Raw genomic sequence first — 7985 nt, forward strand, 5'->3', positions numbered from 1 at the left:
TACCTACTAATGATTCCAAAATAATAATGCAAAGAATAATAGAAGAACTTGATGATTGATGGAAGGTTGTCAATCTCCCAATAAACCCAATAATCTTCTAATTACCCAAAATAAAGGAAGAACAAGAGAGAGATTAAAGAACTAAAACTTTGATTAAAACTTGATTAATACTTGATTACAATATTGAAGAGAGATTTGATTGATATTAACTACTCTAAATATTGATAAGAAGAACATGCTCCTCTAATTAGACTAATGGGGTATTTATAGTGAAAATTAGGGAGGATGCATTAGGGTTAACTAAGGGCTAAACTAGTAATTACACTTTTAAGTTGAGCAAGGAGGACCCGGTATTTTCCGAGAGAAGGGCTTCTCTTTTCGTAGCTTGAAGAATGAAATCCGTCTTTGTGCGTAAACGTGCGGATTAGAGTCGGGACGGCCGGATTTGGGCTGTGCAATCCGAGCGCATTCGGGGAGAGGGACGCTCGGATTGTTGAGGGGAATCCGAGCGGATTCAAGGAGGGACGCTCGGATTGGGCCGGCTGGACGGGCGGATTGTCTGCAATCCGTTCGGATTGTTGGTCAGCTTCAATTCTTCTTCTTTTATTCCCTTTTCTTCATAAATTCCTTGGGGATTTCCTTGGGGACGCAAGGATCCTTTCTCAACATTGTTCTTCTACTATAATATGTACAAAGGCCTTCTAGTCTTGCCTCTTCTTGATGCTTGGTCATTGAATACAATCAATTTAGCCTCGTTTTGCCATGAAAATGCAAGATTCTTACTCCTTTCCTACCAAGGGATCAAAATCTCAAAGAATATGCAAAACAAAGAACTAAAGATAAGAAATGACCCAAATAGGCACTAAAAAGCATGGAAACAATGGTAATTCGGGGGCTAAATATGCGCCATTTATGGTCGCATCAAATATCCCCAAACCGAACCTTTGCTCGTCCCGAGTAAAGAGGTGACAAAGACTAGGACCAAAACTAACCTATCCTAATAATAATAGCCGATATGAGACAATTAGCGGGTCTCACTCCGCCCCTTCAACTCACAACAAGACAACCATGAGGTAGGATGCCTTCTTGCAAGGCAAGGTGGGTCTTGCCAAAATGGCGACACATCCAAACATTAAAGCACATAAAATCACATAATGGATGCATCTATAAAAACAATAGCCACTTTTCTCATCTAAGTGGCGGAAATTATCTACAAGGGAAGCAATTCAAGGGTACACAATCCTTCATAGATGCAATTTATTCAAACTACTAAGCCTAGAAGGATACCAATAAATCACCTCCAAAGTGTGTCAAGCTAGGGTACCTTTGTCCTCAATCGTTAAATGCTTTTGTCAAGAGTAGACTCCCTATGGTGTTAGAAACACTGGAGGATCGCGGAATTCCCCCTCTTGCCTAGACAAGAAGAAGGGTCGTCCCCTCTCTACCATGCACAAAAATGGATACGATGGATAAAGGGATCGATAGATATTTGAGTTTCATTTTGGGAGTTTGCTTTTGTTTTTGTTTTTCCCCCCAATTTCATGTGGCATTTGACATTTGAGAACACTTTCTTGCCATTTCTTTTGATTTTTGGCATTTCAATACTTGACAACGTTTTGCATTTCTTTTTGAACATTTTCAAAGTCACCCCAATTAGTAACGAGGGTGCCTTATTTTTGAAGCTTTAGGAGTCTATTTTTGCTCCTCTTTTCTTTTGATGCATTTTTGCAAACTTTCTTTCACTTTTCATTTCATTGAACTCAAATTTTTGAACAATTTCTTTTTGTGCCCATTCCCTTTGATGACAAAAATATGGTAGAACATGGATGAATGATAGATGTATGCATGGTTTCAAGGGTCACCTTGGAATAAACGGTAGCCAAGGAGTTATCACACCATAAGGTACTCTTGACTAGGCCTTAAACCATGGGTCAAAGGATACTAGAATGACACATCCTAGGGTGTTTTACAAGCATTCTAACAAGCAAAGTCTTAAGAATAAAAAGCATCTACTAGGGCCTATATATACTTGTCAAGCTTCCCAAATAGACGGTTTCGCAAAATTTTTCTAACATGCAACTACATGCCATGATGCAACTAGCATATAAACATCCTAATGCATATGATTCTACCAACTAATATGACAAATAAACTAAATGCAAGTCCTAAGTTCACATTGTTTTTACCGCATCAATCAAAATAAAGCCACATAGTCATTAACATATAGAGGAAAAAGGAGATTGGAAAGATCATACCATGCGGTCTTCAATATCCTCATGTCTCGGATGTGGCGTAGTCAATTAAAGTGAACAAGGATAAAACAAACACAATATATACAAGACAATACATACACAGGAAATGAACTTGTTTTTGAATTTTTGAATTTTTGAATTTTTATGATTTTTGAAATTTTTCAATTTTTATGGGTTTTTGAATAAAAGTTAAGTGTTAGAATTCCCATCCCCACACTAATATGGGCATTGTCCTCAATGGCCAAAATGATGGAAATTATGCAAAGATGATGCATGATTTCTATACTAAATGCAATTCTACACTAAGCTATACTACATGATGCATGGTTTTTGTTATGACGGAGAGGATAATTTAGATTACCTCCCGTTGTGTATGCATCAACTTCCCCAAACCAAATGAGACACTATTGCTAATGTCAAAGCATTGGGGTAGTTCATGCACACACTATGCTATGCATGAAACTAGATTGTCATTTTGGATTTTACAAATGGGAACAATAAAGAACACCTCAATGGTACCGAGGTGTGAGTCCTTTGATGTTGCTAGGACTAAACCAACAATGATCAAAATGAAATAAAATACAAAGAGATATAGACACAAACCATGGGAGTGTAGGAGTCTCCAAGGCTTGCTAGTCCTCCATCATGCTATCATCATCATCACTTCCCTCATGAGAAGTGGTCACATTGCCACTTTCCTTAGCACTTTCTTCTTCACTTTCTCCATCATCTTGATCATCATCATCTTCACCATCTCTTTCTTCATCTCCACTTGCTTCTTCCTCAATGTTATCATCAAATTCTTCACCATTTCCAACAACCTCATTGTCTTCCACCACGTCCCTAGATGGACCCGGAAACAAGGCTTCTTTATCCGCCCAACTAGGCAAAGGACAAGATGGATCAAGGAGTCCTTGCCTAGCTAAATGTAGGAGGGGAGGATATTGAGCCAAATATGCATTCTTCCGGTCTTCATAAGCTTGCTTGTGCATGGCTTGCATAAGAAGAGTGACATAGTCTTTCCCAATTTCAACTCCTTCCGGTTTGAACTCTTCATACACAAAGGGGTAAGGCGGTATAACAATGGAAGAGGAGGGGGTTTCATGATCACCCTTTTGTTGTTGAATGATGTACTCGGCTTCTTCGGATAGGGGAAGTAGATAGTTGGTCCGGTGGACACTTAGGCGACAAATCTTCGAGGGTAAGGTGAACGATCTAGCTTCACTTGTTAGCCATCCATATTTAGTGTCAAGGGGGTTATGGGCAACCCACTTGAACTTGTTGATCATAATGTGCATATTAATAAGATGGCCACCTTCCTTTGCCTTGTACTTCCTATCCTTATTGAAATTAGGATCAAAGTGCTTGGCTAGGACCGTGACTAGGCGGCCATTAACAATAACGGTCGTACCCTTCTTCCCATTATCAACATTAATCCATCTATCAACCAATAGCCTCAAAGAATTGAAAGGCTTGGTGTGAATTCTTCCGACATTCAAAGCCGATTCAAGGAGGATAAAATCAAGTCTTGTGAAATGATTGGTGTCTTTCCTAGCAATTATGGTATTTCCCACAACTTTGTGCCATACTCTTATGCCCGGATGATGGACCAAAAGAGCACGACAAGCATGAAAATCATCAAATTTCTTCCCGGAGATTGCCTCCCAAAGAGGCTCGGGGTCATACTTTCCATAATGCTTAAGATATCTTGATTCATCGCTAAGACCCAAAATTTCACCTAATTCCTTAAAGGTAATGCGTCTACTAATGTTAGCTAGACGAAACTCAAGATTTTCCCTATTCTCAACTTTGGTAACTTTTAAAGAACTTAAGAATTCCAAGACAAGGGAAGGGTATGTCGATTCCTTTGTTTCAAACAATTTCTTCAAACCCATGGCATTGAAAAAGGCTTTTGTTTGTTCAAGAACACCCAATTTCTCTAAGGCATCTTCACATATGAATTTGGTGGATTAAATTGATTTCATAGCAAACTTGACAAATGTATTTCTATGGGTATCGGAAATAAAAGTTACCTCAGGATAATGCAAGAGTTGATCGACACGGAGTAGAAGGTGATGCTCCCATAGAAATTTGTTGTTGTTGTGGTTGCACTTCCAAGTTTGGTGTTGATACCACCATTGCCAAAGCTTTCTTTGTTTGGAGAGCTTTTTGCCTTTGAGAGAGAGCCTTTGCCTTTGGTGCCTTTGTTGCTCCCTTTGTCCTTGCCATTTGATGAACTAACCAAGAAAAGAATCAAAAATCTTCAATTTGTAGAATGCCCAAATCGATTTGAAGGTGAAAGGCTTTGCCTTTATGAAATCAAAAATCGACTCAAAGGTTGAAGATTTTGTTCTTGGTTTTGATTTTTATTGAAGATGGAGTGATTGATTTGTTGTTTGAGGGATGGTTTGATTTGATTTTGGTGGATTTTGTTGAGGGTTTTTGTTTTTGTGATGGAGAGGATGAGGGTTTTGATGTTGTGGGTAGTGTTTATGAATGAATGAATGAAGGAATGAAGGTGGGAGGGTATTTAAAAAAAGTCGGAATTTTCGAAAACGCAGGGGCAATCCGTGCGGATTAGGCCCAATCCGTGCGGATTCTCGCGACTTCAAAATTTTCGAAGCTCGCCTAAAGACGGGCGGATTCTCGGGGAATCCGCTCGGATTCTTCTCGTGATGGGACGGGCGGATTTGCTGCAGACGGACGGATTTGATCCGAGAAATTTCATTGTTTTCTTCAGCTGCAAAGACGGGCGTCTTCTTCACAAGACGGACGGATTTTATGAGACGGGCGTCTTTCCAGAAATCCGCTCGGATTCTTTAACAGTCAAGAATTCTTAATTTTCAGCTCAGCTCAGGACGGGCGTCTTCTCAGCAGGACGCTCGGATTGTTGAAGACGGGCGGATTTTGTACAATCCGCTCGGATTCTGGTCCTTTGTACCCGGATTCATTCCATTCGTGCACAATGCATTTCCCTTTACCATTCTTCCATTCTTCTTCATTTCTCGTGTTCTTCATTGTGGGGGCACTACTAAAGCATGAATAGCCTAGGCAATTCCCATCCCCACACTAAGGTAAGGCACTACACATCAATTGAAATCATTAGTCCCTCCCTCACTTCTCTCTTACATGACAATTATTTTGATCAAAGTAAATAAAAATCCAAAAAATGACAAAAATGCAATACAAAAATTGAAATGTAAGTTAGGGAGTTAGAAATATTTACAAGTGGTGGTTTAGGGAGGACTCCACCAAACTCTCATTCTTGATGAGATGTCAAGGGGGCATGTTCAAGGTGTTGTTGATGTTGCTCAACACCTTGAAGAAGTAATCAAAAGCTTGTTCATTATTGTGGTAGAGGTCTTCAATAGACCGTGGCCCTTGTTGTTGATCATGATCGATGGCATGCCCAATGTAGGGATTAAAAATCCCTTCAAACTCGTCGTCCCAAAGACCACAAACTTCATTGAGTTGATCATTGAAAATCTCTTGCTTAGATGGAGACAACTCTCCCAATTTCTTCTCTTGGCCAATGAGGCCATCCTCTTCTTCCTTGGTTGATTTTGATGAGCCTTGCAAGCTCTCCTTGTCACAATTCACTTGCTCTTTGAATGGAGCATCTTCATCTTTCTTCTTCCATTGGAGTTCCGATTTCTTCCTTTCATCTTTCCGGCTATAATGATCAATCATGAAACATGGCTCATGCAAACGAGGAGCTCTCATGGTTTTGTCAAGATTAAAAGTTATGCTTTCATCTCCCACTTCTAGAGTGAGCTCTCCATGTTTCACATCAATCACCGCACCCGCGGTGTGTAGGAAAGGTCTTCCTAAGATTATAGGAATGTTGGAATCTTCCTCCATATCAACAATGGCAAAGTCTACCGGGATGAAAAACTTCCCAATTCGCACGGGGACATCTTCCCATATCCCTAATGGTGTCTTCGTCGATCTATCGGCCATTTGGAGTGTGATATTGGTGCATTTAAGCTCTCCCATTCCCAACCTTTTACTTACCGAGTACGGCATGACACTCACACTAGCCCCTAGATCACATAAGGCTTTGTTGATCGTCGTGTCGCCAATGGTACACGGTATTGAGAAGCTTCCCGGATCCTTTAACTTTGGAGGTGAACTCCCTTGAAGTATTGCACTACTCACCTTAGTGAAGGCGATAGTCTTAAGTTTCCGGATCGACTTCTTCTTTGTGAGGATATCTTTCATATACTTTGCATAGGCCGGAACGTGATTGATTAATTCCGTGAAAGGAATTGAGACTTCTAAATTCTTCACAATCTCCATGAACTTTCCAAGTTGATCATCAAATTTGGGCTTGGCTTGACGACTTGGAAAAGGAAGTCTAATCACAATGGGCTCCTTCTCTTTGGCCTTGTCATCATTTTTCTTTGAACTTTCTTCTTTTGATGATTCCCCTTCTTTGGGGCTTTGCACAATTTCTTCCTTTTCACTAGCTTGCACAACTTCATCCTCAACTTGCTTCTTCGGTGCCTCATACCTTGTACCACTTCTCAAGTGAATGGCACTAACCGTTTCATGTCTAGGGGATTACTTTGAGGTGGTAATTGCCCCTTTTGTCTTTGTGAGCTTGAAGATGCTAGTTGAGTCAATTGTGTTTCCAACATCTTGGTGTGAGCTAGAATGTTGTTGATGGTGGTGTCTTTTGCTTGGCTATCTTTTTGCATTTGAGTGAAAAATTCTTGTTGATTCTTTTGCATTTGGAGGACCGCTTTTTGGACATCAAAACCTTGGTCATTTTGGTGATTGTATGGATTTTGATTTTGGTAACCTTGGTTTTGATTGTAAAAGGGTCTTTGATTTTGGTTTCTCATGGGTGGTGGAGTGTATGTTGTTTGAGGGTTTTGAACATTTTGGCTTTTGTATGAGAGATTTGGATGGAACTTGGTGTTTTCATTGTGAAAATTTGAATAAGGGGTACCACTTTTGTAAGCTTGGAAAGCATTAACTTGTTCGGTTGTTCCCCTACACTCACTTGGGTCATGACCCAAAGTTCCACAATTCTCACATATCCCACTTGGGATTGATGAGGATGCCGTCATGGCATTGACATGATGCTTTGATGATTTTGAGTTTTCCTCAAGTCTAGCCATAGCTTGTTCAAATTTCAAGTTGATTGTGTCAATGTGAGCACTAAGTTGAGCACCCAATTGAGTAACGGAGTCCACTTCATACTTTCCTCCTCTAGTAGCCTTGCGAGGTCTACTATATTGTGAATTATGGACCGCCATTTCCTCAATCTTGTTCCATGTTTGATTGTCATCAACTTCGGTGAACATTCCATTTGATCCCATATTGAGAATGTTCCTTGAATCTTCATATAAACCATTCCAAAATTGTTGTACCAAAAACCATTCGCTAAGTCCATGGTGAGGACATGAGCGACAAACACCTTTGAACCGCTCCCAAGCTTCATACAAAGATTCTTCATCCTTTTGCTTAAAACCCGTAATTTGAGCTCTTAGCATGTTAGTTTTTTCCGGTGGGTAGAATTTTTTGTAGAAAGCTAGAGCTAACTTCTTCCAAGAATCTATTCCAAGGGTGGCCTTATCAAGGCCCTTCAACCATTGCTTTGCAGTGCCGATTAACGAAAAAGGAAATAAGACCCATCTAATTTGGTCTTGAGTCACGCCCGTTTGAGAGATAGCATCACAATAATCACAAAAGGTTTCCATATGAGAATGAGGGTCTTCACTTGGC

At 40.1% G+C, this 7985-nt stretch overlaps 1 non-coding gene across 1 annotated transcript; it reads left to right on the forward strand.

The window, feature by feature from the left end:
• Positions 1–7646: 7646 nt before the first annotated feature.
• On the forward strand, positions 7647–7753 carry LOC141597751 (small nucleolar RNA R71). The gene has a single exon (XR_012522970.1). It is a non-coding gene; the product is annotated as a small nucleolar RNA R71 (small nucleolar RNA).
• Positions 7754–7985: the final 232 nt, after the last annotated feature.

Source organism: Silene latifolia, chromosome 8 (assembly GCF_048544455.1).
Source record: "Silene latifolia isolate original U9 population chromosome 8, ASM4854445v1, whole genome shotgun sequence".
In the NCBI taxonomy this organism is placed as follows: Eukaryota; Viridiplantae; Streptophyta; class Magnoliopsida; order Caryophyllales; family Caryophyllaceae; genus Silene; species Silene latifolia.